This window comes from Chlorocebus sabaeus, chromosome 9 (assembly GCF_047675955.1).
Source record: "Chlorocebus sabaeus isolate Y175 chromosome 9, mChlSab1.0.hap1, whole genome shotgun sequence".
NCBI classification, from domain to species: domain Eukaryota; kingdom Metazoa; phylum Chordata; class Mammalia; order Primates; family Cercopithecidae; genus Chlorocebus; species Chlorocebus sabaeus.
Genome location: NC_132912.1, coordinates 25,884,290 through 25,902,573, shown reverse-complemented (window position 1 = coordinate 25,902,573; position 18,284 = coordinate 25,884,290). Strand labels below are relative to the sequence as shown.

The window sequence follows — 18,284 nt, the reverse complement described above, 5'->3', positions numbered from 1 at the left end:
GATTGTATCCAGGCACAGAATAGACACATGTAATTTTAGCTATTGTTGTTATTAAAAGAGAAGGATTGTGACTTTCTAAGTGATTCTTAGTTTCAGATACCAGATGCTGCTATCAACTTGGTTTTTACCCTCCGTGATCTCTCCTTCCCCACTACTACCACATGGGCAGCCCTAGACATGGATACAGACTGAAGATCATTCCCGGGAGAGCTCTGAGACCCTTCTTGCATGCAGCTTGGCTGTGTACAGAGTGATTCTCCAGGGCTCACAACAGCATCTCTTTCCCTTGCTTTTGGCACCCGGCCTTATCTTTGGTTGTTTAGTGGACAATTCTTGGATGTTTCAAATTCACCTTGAATTTACCATCATAAATCCATCTCAGCACATTTTCCCCCTTCCTGCAAATTGCCCTACTTCCTGATTTTCCTATCCTCATTCTCTCTAACCTTTGAAATATCTTTTATTGTTTTTTTTTTAGAGAGATGGGGTCTGACTATGTTGCCTAGGCTAGTTTTGAACTCCTGGCCTCAAGCGGACTTCCTGCCTCAGCCCTCTGAATAACTGGGATTACAGATGGGTGTTCTTCAGAATTATTTCAATTCCCTCCTTTTGCTTAAATATGACAGTTACCACAACAGAAGTGTTAGCTGTGTTGATGATAGCCTTACCTGGTATCTCTATTTTCAACCCTCTGTAAATTTTATACTTATTTGTAGGTTTGCTTGTTTGTTAAATCACTACTGTTGTAGCGTAGGAATGTTCTTTCCCCGTAAGGCTATGAGCCCCATGAGGTCTGGGTTGATCTGGTTTCCCAATGACAGTGTCCCTAGTACCTAGCACACTCTCTGATAATGATTGGCACCCAACAAATACTGGCTGACTATTGATCTCTTCTGTGCAATACTTTTTTTTTTGCTCCACTTCTGTCTCATGGTTGCCAATGACACTTTCCCTAGTGAAAACATCAATGCCTGTCACTTGGACTTTGAAAGACCTTATTATAAGAATATTTGGGCCATCAGACACAGATTGAATCCTGGTTCTGCCACTTACCAGCTATGTAATCTTGGGAAATTTTTTGAGCCTCAATATTTCCATTTCTAAAGTAAAAATGATAAAACGTACCAATAGGATCGGAGGGTTACATGAATTAATCTGTTTAAAGTGCTTTGGAAGTGTCTAGCACATAGTAAATCCTCAAGGCATGTTGGCTAGAAGGAAGTGCACAACGAGGAACATAAAAGACAACTTTCTCTCTGATTTGTAATATGTATTAGATTACCTGCTCTGGAACTCTATTCCCTTTAAATTTCCTTTAAATCTAAACAGCTGAATTTTATTCCCTCAGGACCTTACTCTCTCTGTTTGAAACTAATGGCTAATCTGGTAATCTAATATATGTTAATGGCTGATGTCTTAGGGGCTTAGTACATCACCTCTCTGGTAGCACATTTCACACTAACAGATCCTCTAAAAGAATCCCTAAAAGTTATTCTAAAGATAAGGCATTTGAGCACATGGCAGGAAGGCTGGTGGTTTCATCTCCTGCCAAGATTCTCATGCAGTATCATCTTTTTCTTCCCATAGCTCTGCCTCTGGACTCCTTCCACTGGGCTCAGCTTCATAAAAGCCTAAAAGGTCAAATCATCCTATACAGGGGATGGAAGGAGGAGTTCTTGCTTGACACTCTGAGACCCTGAATGGATCCTTCTGTGGCTGGTTCAACTCAAATCTGAGGTTTTCTGTCTTGTCCCTATTGTAGTACCATTGTCCTTCTAGATTATGGAATGCATTCCTCTTTCCAGTCTTGTTTCAGGAGACTGGCTCTCTTGCTCTGAATCCTAGAGTCCCTGACAGTTACTTGCTGCGAGAGATTTTCCTCCATGCAAGCTCTCTCTGCTTACCTGATCCTAAATAGCATCCACTTTGGAATTACCTGTGCTTCTTTTCTATTAGCCTATGTAGAATCCCCCTTTCCTGCCACAGGGTGCCTCATGTCTGTTTTCCTAGGTTCTGGACGCCCAGCTCTCTGTGCTTGACTGACATCCCTCCTAGAACCTGTATCTATAGTGTTTGGCCAATCCAGGAAATTATGTCTAGAAAACAGCACCTTCCAGCCTGCCTTCTTCACCCAGTGGAATTAACTGATCTCTTTTAGCTGTGATTGCAAGATAAGAGAGATGGAAAAGAGATGCTGTGCAAGCCAGTTTTTTTTTTGCTACTGATCGAATCATTCAATGCATACTTATTTCTTCTACATGAGAGCTAACGTCTTCAATTCCTTGAGCTAGGCATAACTAGAGAGGTGGTTTAAAGCACTTTGAATAGTCAACAAAACACAAACAAAAACAAAAGCACAATCACAAAAGAATTCTGTATTAAACATTATAATTTACCCTAAATTCCCATAATTGTATTTATTATTAAAATACCTTTAATATGATTATAAAAGTTACTGCAGTTGATACAGACAGGAAGCAAGGAAATACTGGGCAGAAGAGGTTGCCTGGCAAAGAACCCATCCTCAAGCCTGGAAACCTGAAGCCCTAAATGGAAACAGGCATTGCCTTTCTGGCCCACTATACCCCTGTATCCTGTACCCATATAAACCCCAAACAAGAGGCTCCACCAGCAGATGAGCAGACAAGCAGATGAGCAAAAGAGCAGAGGAACAGGAAAGTGGCATGGCAGAGAAGGAGAGAAGAGAAGGAGCATCTGAACTTTGAGAGGAGTTTAGCTGGGGATGGTTGGAGAGGAGTTCGGCTGTGGAATGGCCAAACTCTAGGGGAAGAGCATCTTCCCACTCCATCCCCTTTTCAGCTCCCCATCCATCCCACCAAGAGCCACCTCCATTCATTCACCATCCTTCAAGTCTATTTGTGACCTGATTCTTCCTGGATGCCAGACAAAGACCCGAGTACCAAGAGGGCACCGAACTGGTTAACACTTAACGTTTGCAGATGGCAGAGCTAAAGGAGCACTGTAACACATCCCCTGGGGCTTCAGGAGTCACAGACACCCATCCCTAGGTGCTACCATGGGGCTGGAGCCCAAAAGTATGCGCCCCGGCTCCTGCATCTGCCCGTCTGCCTGCTCCCGCTCTTGTAAGGGGTTTGAGCGTGTGGTGGCCAAACAGATGAGCCACACCCTGTTGTGTGTTCTGTGAGGGAGGTCAAGGAACTCTCCCATTTCAAAGTCTATCTGGCATGAAGTAGTTTTACTTACAATAGGATTTGTGAACCCTAGTCACATGGCATTCCTCTTCAGGCCTATTATAAAATTATCTGTAAAGCTCTCAAAAATAGTAACCTATTCCTTAATGTTAAAAAACAAATATTTAATAGCACATTTATTATGAGATGTGGCAGATTTACATAATTGTAACTTTAAAGGGATAAATTTTCCAAAGACTGTGAACTATTGGAGTTGTTTGTTTATGGAAGCCTGGTCTCTTTTATAGCAGAGTATTAGTGACTTACAGATCATCTACCACATTTAGAAGGAATCTGGAATTCTTCAGGAATTTTTCTGCTGACTCAGTATGACACCTGGGACAAGGGAAATGAGTTGCATGAGGCCTCAGTTGCCTCAGATCCTTGACAGGAAGGATTTCAGAACTGTATCATAGGAAGGGGAAACCCAAGCAGAATGTCACAGTGTCCCTGAGTTGAGTTGTCAGAGATTGGAGTACAGGGAGGTTGAAAAGTCTAGAATTTTCCAGAAAAGGTCCTGGAGAGGAGGGAGCTACCCAGAAAAAAAGGGAAAAAAAAAGTCCTTTAGGATGAAATTTCCAGGGAGTTGTGAACTGAACATTTCCAAGCAGCTGAGTCCTGACTAGCCAAGGTGAGAATGCTCATTGTTGGACACACAGAGTACACTAAGGGCCATACCTTAGTAATAGGACAAACTAGCTCTAGAGCGAAAGCTATTCTAGACCTGCCTCAATAACCTTTCTTTACTCTTAGATTCTGATTTTGATCAGAGTGGCAATATACTTAGTCACAGATCTATCTTTTTTTTTCTTTTCTCTCTCTTTTTTTTTTTTTTTGAAATGGAGTCTTACCCTGTTACCCAGACTGGAGTGCAGTGGTGTAATCTCGGGTTACTGCAACCTCCGTCTCCTGGGTTCAAGCGATTCTCCTGCCCCAGCCTTCTGAGTAGCTGGGATTACAGGTGCATGCCACCGTGCCTGGCAATTTTTTTTGTATCTTTAGTAGAGACGGTGTTTCACCACGTTGGCCAGGCTGGCCTCAAACACCTGACCTCGTGATCCACCTGCCTCAGCTTCCCAAAGTGCTGGGATTACAGGCGTGAACCATCGCACCTGGTCCTTCTTCTTTTTTTTTTTTTTTTAACCAGCTTTCCTTGCTACTCAGTTTGTTCATATAAAAGTTTTAGGTAGCTGCAATGTCTAAAATCACTGTGAGGGGTTTCTAAAAAAGTTGTTTAAGGGCGAGCAACTCACCTGGCTTACATCTTTTTCTCATTTGCTCATCTTCTTCTTGCTTACTGGAATCCAAAAGTGATGTTGGATCAAGTGCAGCCCTCTTGTCACCATGAATTAATAAGTTTGAGAATGGCTTGAAGAAATTCAAGAGGAAATCGTTCTCTTGAAGGTATTGTAGAACCACTGTACTGGTCCTTAACTGCCTGCTTTTAGGTTCCTTGTTAACCACTGTACTGGTCCTTAACTGCCTACTTTTAAGCTTCTTGTCTAGAAAAATAAAACCCATAATTTTAAAAAATGCCTATTTAAACTCATTCTCTGTTTTTGTAGCTATTTTCAGATGCTTATTTGTGTAGATGAATATAATTTTTCCTTTTTCTCTCCTTTCTTTCCTTCCTTCCTTCCTCCCTCCCTCCCTCCCTTCCCTCCCCTCCCCTCCTTCCTTCCTTCCTTCCTTCCTTCTTTCCTTCCTTCCTTCCTTCCTTCCTTCCTTCCTTCCTTCCTTCCTTCCTTCCTTCCTTCCTTCCTTCCTTCCCTCCCTCCCTCCCTCCCTCCCTCCCTCCTTCCTTCCTTCCTTCCCTCTCTCTTTCTCAACAGAGTTTCACTCTGCCTTGCCCAGGCTGGAGTGCCATGGTGTGATCTCGGCTTACTGCAACTTCTACCTCCCAGGCTCAAGTGATCCTCCCATCCCAGCCTCCTAAGTAGCTGTGACTACAGGTACCTAGCTAATTTTTGTATTTTTTGTAGAGATGGGGTCTGTCTGTGTTGCCCAAGCTGGTCTCACACTCCTGGCTTCAAGTGATCCTTCAGCCTCAGCCTCCCAAAGCGCTGGGATTTCAGGTGTGAGACACTGCACCTGGCCTCATGGTGTTTTCTAATTCTGAAGAAATAATCTTATGTAAATTTTGATGGTAATCCCCTTAGTTTAGAGGGCTAGAGGCTAATTTAGGCTTTGGAACCAGACTACCTGGATTTAAATCCTGATTATGCCAGTAGTAGTTGTATAACTTTGAGCAAGTATGACTGTCTCTGTGCATTAGTTTCTCATTGGCAAAATGGAAATAATTGGTAAAATAGAGTCAGTGTGAGGATTAAATGATTTGATATCTATAAAGTATTTAAAACAGAACCAGGCACATAGAAAGTGATTAGGAAGTGTTAGCTATTGTTATCATTATTATTATTAATTTTTTTTTTTTTTTTTGAGATGGAGTCTCACTCTGTTGCCCAGACTGGAGTGCAGTGGCGTGATCTCGGCTCACTGCAAGCTCCGCATCCAGGGTTCATGCTATTATTATTTTAAATGGATATGTTTGAAAAATATTGACTCTCATATTGAGCCTTATTATCCACAAACAAATATGCTTTTTCTAATATTTAAATTTTCTTTTACAAGACTGAAAATTTTAAACATTTTCTTTCTTAAAGACTTAAAGCTTTCCTTTTTTAAGACACTCTCCCATTTAAATGCAAATTATTATATTTCAATAAAAATACATTTCTTCTTTCTATCTACAAATCAAATACTTTCTGGACATAAAAAGATAGCAAAGTATGTTGACAAATTAAATAATTATGTTATCCCACTTCACTACACATTTAAAACATAATTATATATTGAGGTAAAAGAGACCATGATAAAGAAATCCATAATCAACCTTTTAGTTTTGGCAGTTAGAGATATTTTTAGCAATCTCAGTGATTTATATTTTCCAATGACTTTCTTGCATAGCACTTTTTAAGCACAAAGTATTATTTTCTGGAAAAAAATGTAATGAAGAAAAATGTTGAATTGTATTAAACTTGGTTACACTGGCTGCTTTTGTCCAATAAACAAACATAATCCAAATGGAAACATATATGTATGCCAAGGGAAAGATACTATTAATAAAGATTGTATCCAAATGTCAAAACCATGTAGAATTTGTAGTTTTGTAAATGTGCTCCAAAATCCAAATGTCATAAACCTTCAAGTGACCTTTGTGTTCCAAGCTGTAACCAAATGGCCAAATCTGGCTTGTGTTACCATGGAGACACACTCTGATGGAAAGGCCTGTGATGAGGTTGAGCAGCGTGAATGATTACGGGGCAGTGTTGTGAAAAATAAGGATTCGCCTCAGTGTAGCACTCCCTGCACGAGATTAAGGGTGTGTGTACTGCGTAGATAGCATTGTTTAAGAAAATACTTGATAGCAGCTAATGTCTATAAGTAATGAACAAAGAAGAAGTATTCTAATATTTTAATATTCTTCTTGGGGTTCTTCATATGAAAATGTCGACGGGGGTTACAAAGATGTCAATTCAATTTAAGGACAAAAGTTAATCACCAGCGTAATTTATTTTATTATACTTCTCAACACATATTTGATGTTATAAAAAATACTACGTAATACAATAAATAAACAATGATCATAGAACTGTTCAGTCCAAGCACACTATACAGAAGAATTTTCTTTTATTGATAGGAGAATTCAAATTAATTCAATTTTAGTCACAAATGTTTTTCCCGCTATAAGGATGGCAGTGTTATGTGCAATGGGAATCCAAAGAGAGGAAAGATGACATACTCTGTTCTCAGGGGGTAATAAGTTCACAAATATTTAATGCTTTTTTTTTTTTTTTTTTTTTTGATGGGGTCTCACTTTGTCACTCAGGCTGAAGTGCAGTGCTGTGATCATGGCTCACTGCAACCTCCACCTCCCAGGCTCAAGCAATCCTCCAACCTCAACCTCCTAAGTAACTGAGACTACAGGTGCACACCACCACAACCGGCTAATTTTTTTTATTTTAGATAGACATGGGGTTTTGCCATGTTTCCTGGGCTTGTCTTGAACTCCTGAGCTCAAGTGATTCTCCTGCCTTGGCCTCCCAAAGTGTTGGGATTACAGGTGTGAGCCACTGTGCCTGGCCCACAAATATTAAATTCTTATTTATGCTACAACTTACTCATAACAGAGATTCACATTTAGGACCATAAGAATTGAGTGGAGGAAAATATTAACATTTAAATGTGAGGAAAAGGTACATCTTCAAGGAACAGAAAGCCCTTAAGATAAACAAAGAATAATACAAGAAATATGTAGCAAGAGTCTGTCTAGAATAAGCAAGGCTTGCAGGAAGAAAAGCAAAGCATACGTGCCCATAGGGTCATTATTAGATGAATGTGGCTGGTACAGATTAAAAGAGAACGTAGAGGGAAATGAGAATGGGTCAAAATGGCAGTCGAAGCACACATGACCTCCTTCCATCGTCACAATTATCCCATGAAAACATTATGTTAGAACAAAGCAAAAACAATCCATAACCATATGGGAAAACAAAAGTCTAATCAATGCACCAGAAATTTTGAAGAATCTTTGATATGAAATCTGTCAGGATCAGCTCTATGGAGAAAAGTAACTGGGAGAAATCTTAGCTCATTAAACGTGCTGTCCAGGCAGGATAGGTTCTAGGGAGCTCCAACCCCAGAGACAAAAAGCCCAAGGAACAGGAGAGAGCATTATGGCCATCTTCAGGATAATTATTGCACAATTGCATCTTGAACTGTAAGATGAATGAGTCTCTACTACTCAACACAGACAACAGAGTCATTTGCTCACAACCTAATGCATGAGGTGGGGGCTGAGCTCCAAGTACAGGTAGGGCCTTAGAAAGATACCAACATAGTGCAGTGACAAGCAGCCTGCATGCTCAGAAAACAAGCTACACCTGGAGGGAGGCAAAAGTGTGCAAACGCTCTTGCCCTGAATGTTGAGATCACAACAATACTGTAAATTTAGAAGATAAAATGTATGTTAGAAATGTATGTAGGCTAGAAAGCTAAAGATTCATCTTAGCATACATCTTTTTTGGTCACAAAGGTAAGGATTTAGAATGAACAACTTCCCAACAAAAGAAAAATAAATGGAACAAACAATGATCTGTCAATGTAGCAAAAGGCAGAAATGGAAACAAAAAGAAAACCAGAAAGTATAGAAAAAGAAAACATACAATAAAATGACATTAATAAGTCTAAACATATCAGTAATAACAGCAGCATTAATTGATTGTTAGGCATTGCTAATAAAATACAGAGGTATTCTGGTATGTAAGTAGAGTCCTGAAAATGTGACCAAAAATATATAATGTAAAGGGGTGGATAAAATATGTCAGGTAAACAATAGCAAAAAGAAAGGCAAAAGTAACAATAATAACACTGTACCACACATAATTCAATGAAAAATATATGGGACAAACATTGATTTATTTAATGGTGAAAAGCCAGTCAAGAATATATCCACTATAAATACATAACTAGTAACACATAAATAAGGCAAAAATTAACATGAAAAATAGACACATCCACAATTATGTTGGGAAACTTATGACGTGTTTCAAGAAATGACAAAATAAAGGAAAAACTAAGTAAGACTATAGAGAACTTGAGTAACATAATTAACAAGTTTTATCTTTTAGATCTAAATAGAATTTTATACCAATATATAATAAATTTTTGTCAGACACATAGAACATTAAAAAACAAACTGAAATAGGCCACACATGAAAAGTTCCTAAAAATATATTTCCTACAGATGCATAAATGACTAAAATGCAATGCTATTAATAACAAAAAGATAATTAGGCAAGAGGATATGCATAAGAGGAAAAGATGAGAATTTTTAATGGCTGAAGAATAAATAAGGATGAGAAAGCACATATCAATCCTTGAGATAATAAGAATAAAAGAAAATTTAGTGAACATAGAACAAATACAAATCAGTATATTTATTCAATTAAAAAATACAACATTTTGTAAAGCCTAATAAAAGCCAAAAAAATAGTCATAACTGATATAACTGATCAAGAAAAAAAAAAAGGCAATAAACAACCTAGTTCATTGCAGTTTTGGTAGAATGTGCCCAAGAATTCTTATCATAAAAATATGGAAAACATCTCTATAATGGTAAGGATTCCCCAGAGAAATAAAGCTAACAGGATATATATAGTACTCAGATGGAATTGATTCATGAGACTGTGGAGGCTTGGCAAAACCAAAGTATGCAGTGCAGGCTGGCAGGGAAGAGTTTCTTTGGTATGAGTCCAAAAGATGTCTGCTGACAGCCTTTCTTCTTCTTGGGGAGGTCAGTCTTTTAGCATGAAATTTACTATTAAAGCTTCCAACTGATTGGATGGGGTCCACCCACATTAGGGATGATAGTCAGATTTACTCAGTGAACTGATTTAAATGTTAGTTACATCTTAAAAATACCTCCACAAAACATCTAGAATGATGTTTGACCAAATATCTGGTTATCTTGACCTACCTAAATTGACACATAAAATAACCCATCACAAATTTACCCTGTGTCAACCTGGCACCCATACCCAGCTCCTTAAACCATACTTACTTTGCAAATAGTGACAATAACAAGGTCATGCTTCCACCTAAAATGATACAACTGTGCACAACTGAAAATGCACTGACCCTTTCCCCAGAAGAGGATGCAAAATCCTTGGGTGATGTTAACTCTTCTTGATATCCTTTGTTATCTCCTTGGCAACAAATACTATGATGTAAAGTTAGCATTTTAATACTATGACATCAAGTCAACGAATCTTATGTTGCATAAGAAGAGAATAAGAAAAGGAAGAAAACAGGCCAGGCGTGGTGGCTCATGCCTGTAATCCCAGCACTTCGGGAGGCCGAGGCAGGCAGATCATGAGGTCGGGAGATCAAGACCATCCTATCTAACACGGTGAAACCCTGTCTCTACTGAAAATACAAAAAAAAAAAATTAGCTGGGCGTGGTGGTGGGCGCCTGTAGTTCCAGCTACTCAGGAGAATGGCGTGAACCCAGGAGGCAGAGGTTGCAGTGAGTCAAGGTCGTGCCACTGCACTCCAGCCTGGGTGACAGAGCAAGACTCCATCTCAAAAAAAAAAAAAAAAAAGAAAGAAAGAAAGGAAAAAGAAAAGGAAGAAAACAGATATTCGCAAACACACACACATGCGCGCACATACAGAGTCACAAACACATTCATAACAAAATAAGGAAGAAATACTCTTGACAATTATAATGCTCTTTTCTGTAACTGGTTGTGTTTATGTAGCTCGCATTTATAACTACCTTCTACCCTTCTGTATTCCCTTTGCCCTTAGCTGTGTATGTGTTTTTACCTGGTGGGGTAACCCACATTTTCATTCCTGAAGGATCTGGGCCATTAGTAGTCCTGCGTGGTTGGGGTAGTGGCTTTCCATTAACTTTAATAACAGAGCTTGGTAATATTAAGAGATATCTTAAGCAGTCTTCTGTATTCCAGCCATATTCTTCCTTACCTCTATTATGGAGTAGCTGTCCAGTTTCCCCATTTGTAGTGTGGATCAATCAACCCAGCCAGCACAGTAACTTCCCTGCTTGCCTGCAGATTCAGAGGCTTCAGGTGGCAGTCTTAACTTACAGTTCAGTATAATCATTGTTGTGTCTCCTGGTGGAACCATTCCTTCCTTTGGAACAAAGACATTTAGGACAACAGAGCATAAGGCTTTGGGAAAAGAAAGGAAACATTTTGCTGGTGAGTTGCTAGAGGTAATTGCAAGTGATGACCCTTTCATTTCCATCCCTAGATTCCTGGACCTGTGAATGTTGCTTATGGGAGGAAAAGCATCACCTATTGGCCTTTGATGAAGAGAATGCACAGCCTTCCAGAGAGACTTGTCCCAGCCCTGCAAGGTATTGCTACACATCTGGAACTGTGATGGAGTCTTCAAAATGCCATTGCGCTGTTCTACCAAGCCAGCGGCTTCAGGATGATGGGGTAATATAGTAAGACCAGTAAAATCCATGACCAAGGGCCCATTGCTGCACTTCTTTCACTCTGAAGTGAGTTCCTTGTTCAGAAGCAATGCTGTGCAGAATATCATGATGGTGGATAGACATTCTGTGAACTCGTAGCTGGTAGTTTGGCAGAAGCACAACATATGGGAAATGTAAATTTGTATCCAGAGCAAGTGTCTATTCCATTGATAACAAAATGATGATGATGAAAATGGTCCATTATAACCAACTTTCCACCTATCCGACTGATCACCCTGGGAATGCTGCCATATTGGGGACTTAAGTGCTGATCTCTGCCACAGGCAGATTGGGTACTCAGCAACTGTAGCCAGCTCAACCTTGGTGAGTGGAAGTCCATGCTGCTGAGTCCATGCATTCTCCATCTCTGACCCCATCCCTGGCACCTCCATCCCTGACACCATGGCCACCTTGTCCATGAGCCAACTGGGTGATGATAAGGGTGACTGGGGAAAGAGACTGGCTGGTATCTACAGAATAGGTCATCCTATCCAATTGATTATTCAGCTTCTCCTCTGCTGAGGTCAGCGTTTTTGAGCATTCACATGGGACAGAAATATCTTGTGTAACTGTCTGTTCTGAGAGGTTTATCCTCTGACCTCTTCCTATGACTTCCTTGTTACCAATTTTCTAATAATAAGCCTTCAATTCCCTAACTATCCTGCCTGACTATTGGTCACAGTCTATGAATTGGTATATAATCTCACATTTGGTAATTTCTCCTTCTAAGCAAATTGATCAACAGGTACACTGCTCAAAATTGTCCCCACTGGGTGGATTTTCCTTCAGCCTTTCCTTCAGGAATGTCCTAGAGAGGGGCTGCAGTGCTGCAGCTGTCCACTTCCTGGAAGTATCTGTATATCATGAAAATCCATCTTAAAATTAGGCCTGACATCTTTCATGTTTTGTCAACTGATTGTGGGGAACTCTTCATGAGGCCATAGGTGCTGGCTGGGAGAGAGAAAGTGGGTAGCGAGAGTGAAGAATGTGGACGTTCGTGCCACTTTTTCATGTCATTCATGCACATACCTTCAGGTCCTGAGGAAGCCCAATATTGAATATAACACCACTCCCATTCTATTAATGAATGTGGCTGTGCATACACAACCTTATAGAATGTAAGAGACACACTTGAAAATAGGACCCCCAAAAGATAAAGGATGGCTAAAATATATCAGTTGAGTCTGACAAAAAGAACGGCAATTGTAGCAATAACACCAGACAACATAAAATTCAATGTCAAATATATTATATGAGACACAAATTTAGGTTTCCCAATTCGGTGACAGCAGCTCCCACTATAAGTTCTTGCCTAGTGAGAGAGTGACCCCAGAACTCTTCAAGGTTGGTAGGGCTCTCCTCACACATTTATTTCTCACAGATACGGAAAAAAGTGTTCCAGAGTGGATGAGCAGATCTGAAATGATAAATTCACTCCAACTTTTCTTTCTCCATAAGCTTGTTAATCCCTTCCTCTAGAGTAACCAGGATAGTTCTGGCATTTCGAGTTCATTTACTGTGGGTAATTTTTTTGGTCCATGTTCCAGCCATCCAAGCAAGCAAATGAACTTCTTCTGACTCCCCAAGCTGCAACATTAAATGAAGACTCTCTGCTTAGTGGTCCCATATCAATAAATTTGGCCTGATCCAATCTTATATTCTTCCACCATTATCCAGCATCCTTAATGACCATTTCCACACGTATTTCCCAGATTTGGCTATATAAATTGGAAAAATCAAGTAGTCCTTTTGGAGTATAGTATATCTCTTCATGGGTCACATCTTGTGCCTTGCCTTCAGGGGCCTGCTAGGACATGAGTCTAGTATAAGTCCAGAAGCAAAGAGGAATGGTGGGATTGTGTATTAGTTTGTTCTCACACTGCTATAAAGATACTACCTGAGACAGGGTAATTTATAGAAGAATAGAAGGAAAGAGGTTTAATTGACTCATAGTTCTGCATGGCTGGAGGGGCCTCAGGAAACTTACAATCATGGCAGAAGGTGAAAGGGAAGCAAGGTCCGTCTTCACAAGGTGACAGGAGAGGGAGAGTACAGGGAAACTGCCACTTTAAAACCATCAGATCTCGTGAGAACTCCCTCACTGTCACGAGAATAGTATGGGGGAAACCACCCCCATGAGCCAATCACCTCCCACCAGGTCCCTCCCTCGACACATGCAGATTACAATTCGAGGTGAGATTTGGGTGGGAACACAGAGCCAAACCATATCAGACTGAGCCCTGAGAAGAACCAGCAGGGTCTTGAAAGATTGCCTCTAGGGAGGCCATTGTAGTTTCAAAACACACAATGAAACAAACAAACAATGATTGTAGAAAGGACAAATACATCCTACCATAGTCAATAGAATGTATGCAGCAATGAGAATGGATAAGCCATTGCTACATGCATGAGCATGGATGAATTGCCCAGGCATAATATTAAGCAAAAAGGTGAGATACAAAAGAGTATATGCTTTTATGATTCCTTTTTGTAAAGTTTGAAATAGGCAAAACTAATGCATAGTAACAGAATTCAAGAAAGTACTTCCCTTTGGGGTGGGGAAGTTCCGGGGGAAGGGTGGTGAAGGAGCCTTCTGGGGTGCTGGTCTTCTGTTTCTTGATCTTGATGGCAGCCATATGGTCATGTTCACTTTGTAAACATTTATTGGCCTGGCGTGGTGGAACATGCCTGTAATCCCACCACTTTGGGAGGCTGAGGCAGGTGGATCATTTGAGGTCAGGAGTTCCAGACCAGCCAGGCCAATATGGTGAAACCCCATCTCTACTACAAATACAAAAAAAAAAAAAAAAAAAAGGCCAGGCACGGTGGCTCACACCTGTAATCCCAGCACTTTAGGAGGCCGAGGAGGATGGATCACCTGAGGTCAGGAGTTTGAGACCAGCCTGACCAACATGGAGAAACCCCATCTCTACTAAAAATACAAAATTAGGTGGGCGTGGTGGTACATGCCTGTAATCCCAGCCACTTGTGAGGCTGAGGCAGGAGAGTCACTTGAACCCAGGAGACAGAGGTTGCGGTGAGCCAAGATTGCACCATTGTTCTCCAGCTGGGGCAACAAGAGTGAAACTCCGTCTCACAAAAAAAAAAAAAAAAAAAAAAAAAAAAAAAAAAAGCCAGGTGTGGTGGCGGGCACCTGTAATCTCAGCTACTCTAGAGACTGAGGCAGGAGAATCACTTGAACCTGGGAGGCAGAGGTTGCAGTGAGCCAAGATTGTGACACTGTACCTCAGCCTGAGTGACAGAGTTAGACTCCATCTTAAATAATAATAATAATAATAATAATTGAGCTGTATGTTGACAGTTTGTGCATTTGTATGTATATATGCTGTATTAGTCCATTTTCTGTTGCCTACAACAAAATACATGATACTGGGTAAGTTATAAAGAAATTTATTTCTTACATTTTGGAAGCTGGGAATTCCCAGGTGGCAGAGCCACATCTGGGGAGAGCATTCTTGCTGGTGAGAACTGTGTGTACAGTCCTGAGGCTGCACAGGGTGTCACATGGAGAGAGGGCTGAGCATGCTCACGGGCTAGCTCGGGTCTTTCTTATAAAGCTATGGATTCCACTCCCACGATAACCCATTGATGCATTAATCTGTGAATGAATTAATCCATTCATGAGGGCAGATCCAATCGCTTCTTAAAGGCCCCACCTCTCAAAACCACCACATTAGGGATTAAGTTTCAACATGAATTTTGAAGGGGACATTCAAACCGTAACATATGCTCTACAAGTTGCTTTAAAAAAGTGAGTAGGTATTGAGGAAGTGAAGGTAGTTAGCTGCTATAGACTGAATATTTGTGTCCCTTCAAAAATTCATGTGTGAAAACATGACCCGTAATGTGATGGTCTTTGGAGTCAGGGCCTTTGGTGATTAAGCCATGTGGGCAGAGCTTTCGTAAATAGGATTAGTGCCCTTATTAAAAAAGACTTCCTGACCCCTTCTGCCATGTGAGGACACAGTGAGAAGACAGCTGTCTTTGAATCAGGAAGCAGGCCTCCAACAGAAACGGAATCTGCCAGCATATTTATTTTGGATTTCCCAGCCTCCAGAACCGGAAGATATAAATGTCTGCTGTTTAAGCCACCCGGTCCATGGTATTTTGTTATAGTAGCCCAAATGGAATAAGGCAGTAGCTTCATTCATATTAATGTTTCAAGTCATGTAGCAGCTACAGAAAGGAGAAAAAGATCGGTAAACAGAAGCACTGAAATGAAAGAAGGAAACTGTTTCAGAATAGAAAAGACTGGAGCCAATTTGTAGACAAAGGGGAAAGAGAAAGTTTGAGGCTGTCTGGAGCCAGCTAGAAAAAAAGGAATCAGGAACACAGAGGAATTATCCTTGGAAAAGATGAGCAAAGGAATTAAAAAAGTTGAGGGTTTAGGAAAAATTTGAAATGGAGATTTTATATGAAAAAGCCTCCATCTGCTCTGTGGGTTAGTGGACCAAACTTGGGTCTGCCTGCTTAGTGCAGCAAAGCCAAACACTGCATCTGGATTTGCAGCAGGAGAAAGTGAGGCATTTGTTGCAGGGCACCATGGAAGGGGAATCGAGTAGCTCATGGTTAAGACCCAAACTCCTTGATGCCTGACAGATAAGGCTTTATAAAACAGAGGTTAGGGTTACCCATGGATGTGACTTCCTCCAGGACTCCCAGGAAGAAATTTAGAACAAAGAATGGTCAGAGTTCAGTCCTCAGTTTCCCCTTATGAGGTCTACGAACCAGCCAATCCATTTGGTGGGGTCCGGGTTTCTGAAAAACAACTCAGGGACATATGTTAAGATGTCATTTTGAGTTTCTATAGAGAACCAAAACATCTCATGAGTCTCACTTCCTTGGCGGTTGTTTTAAGCTACTATTACTTTCTTGATTATCAACTTGCTCATTTGCTTCTCACGGCTAGCTAAGTGCTTGATATTTTCCCTTGAAGGAACTTAAGATTTTCCTTTATTTCCATTCTTGGACAGGGGGTTGGGGGTGCAGCAGTCCCCTAAGAGAGGTTCCTGCTCTATCTCACAAGTAGGAGGCTAACAGTGTTGGTAGAGCTGTTTCTACCTTATTATTGGAGGAAAGCACATTCTTTGATGAAACTAAAAGTCTAGATGAGATTGTTTAAGTTATGGTGAGTGCTCCTTAATGATCATATGCCTATTTTAAATAAAAACCTGTTTTGAAACATGTTTAAAATGACAAACTCATATTTTATATAAAAACTGGGAAGGAAACATGGAGTGACTTCTATTATAACTAGCTATATGAGAAAGGCCTGCACTATTGCCTTTCTGATACAGATTGTATCAGTACAAACTATCAGCAGACTTTATATGAAAAAGTATCCAAAAGACGAAGCTTGAAAAGTAAATGAATGCTCACGGTTTTGCACTTGTAAATGCTGAGATGCTGAGATATTGCAATGCCTGTGGAAGCCAGAGCGTCTGGCCAGCTGAGTGCCTTGGATGAGAGCTGCCCCAGGCCAGCACTAGCAGCTCAGTGGCCAGTCATGGCCCCACCATCTGCAGCAGGCTCCCCTGTGTTGTGCCCTGGCAGCCAGGTCTGATGGATTGATGGCACCCCTGCAGCTGGCATGGCCATGGGCTCTGTGCTGCACACCCACTGGGTCATGCCATTTCTGGGGGCTTTGATGGAGGATGTAAATACTGAGCCCCCAAGGCCTGACATCCTTGACCTGAGCCTTCGGGAGCCCCAGGGATCCCTGCCCACGTACCAGCAGCAGCTTAGTCTTTGCCACTATGAGATGAAGGCTTTTGGAGTGACCCAGAGTGACCTTGAACTTTGTGAGGGTTTCAGTGAGGTGCAGAAGAAGGGCAGGTTTGCAAACGGAGCAGCCTAAGCAAACAGTTTAAACTGAAGAGATGGGCCAGGCGCGGTGGCTCATACCTATAATCCCAGCACTTTGGGAGTCGAGGTGGGTGGATCACTTGAGATCAGGAGTTTGAGACCAGCCTGGACCACATGGGGAAACCCTGTCTCTACTAAAAACACAAAAATTAGCCGGGCGTGATGGCGGGCACCTGTAATCGCAGCTACTCAGGAAGCTGAGGTAGGAGAATCACTTGAACCTAGGAGGTGGAGGTTGCAGTGAGCCAACATCGTGTCACTGCACTCCAGCCCGGGCAACGGAGCAAGACTCTGTCTCTAAATAAATAAATAAATAAATAAATAAATAAATAAATGAAATGGAAAATTTTCTCTCATGATCAAATTAATTTAGCAAACAACTAAAATTGATAGTGAACTGATAAAGTGTAAAGCCGCCAGGTAAAGCCCCCTTCCACCATTAGTAGCTTCTGTGCTTTCTGTGCTTCAGAATCACAGCAGCAGAAAGATGTTCTTGCTGGGAGGAGTCAGCTGAGACGGTGTGGAGTTTGGGACGGGACGACTCTTTGCATGGCACCCTCAGAGGGGGTGTTATGGTGTGAATGGTTTGCAAATTAATGAGAATAAAATGATCTTCTTTCAAAAAATTAAACAAAAGAATACATGCCATGTTAAATACAGATCTTTAAAACAATAAGTTTTAGCTAATTAACTAGAACAGAATCTCCTATTCCCAGTGAATGACCAGAGGTTTTGCTGTTTGTAGTAAAAAGAAGTAGAAACTCCTATGGAGAAGAGATCTTATAGGCAACTGTATTTTATTTGATGTTACTTGTCCTGTCCTTACAATTTTTGGTTTCTCTTCTGGCATTCGGGCATCTTCTTTTTCCTTCCTTCCTTCCTTCCTTCCTTCCTTCCTTCCTTCCTTCCTTCCTTCCTTCCTTCCTCTTTTCTTTTCTCTTTCTCCTTCCTTCCTTCCTTCCTTCCTTCCTTCCTTCCTTCCTTCCTTCCTTCCTTCCTTCCTTCCTTCCTTCCTTCCTTCCTTTCCTTCCTTCCTTCCTTCCTTTCTCTCTTTCTTTCTTTCTTTCTTTCTTTCTTTCTTTCTTTCTTTCTTTCTTTCTTTCTTTCTTTCTTTCTTTCTT

The 18,284-nt window shown here is 40.9% G+C and overlaps 1 long non-coding RNA gene across 1 annotated transcript in view; it reads left to right on the top strand.

Moving 5' to 3' along the window:
* Window positions 1-11,295, top strand: part of LOC140712367 (uncharacterized) — a 50,180-nt gene extending 38,885 nt beyond the window's left edge. The window contains exons 2-3 of the long non-coding RNA XR_012093901.1: window positions 5,045-5,164; window positions 11,049-11,295. This is a non-coding gene — a long non-coding RNA (uncharacterized lncRNA). The remainder of the gene's footprint in view (window positions 1-5,044; window positions 5,165-11,048) is intronic.
* Window positions 11,296-18,284: the final 6,989 nt, after the last annotated feature.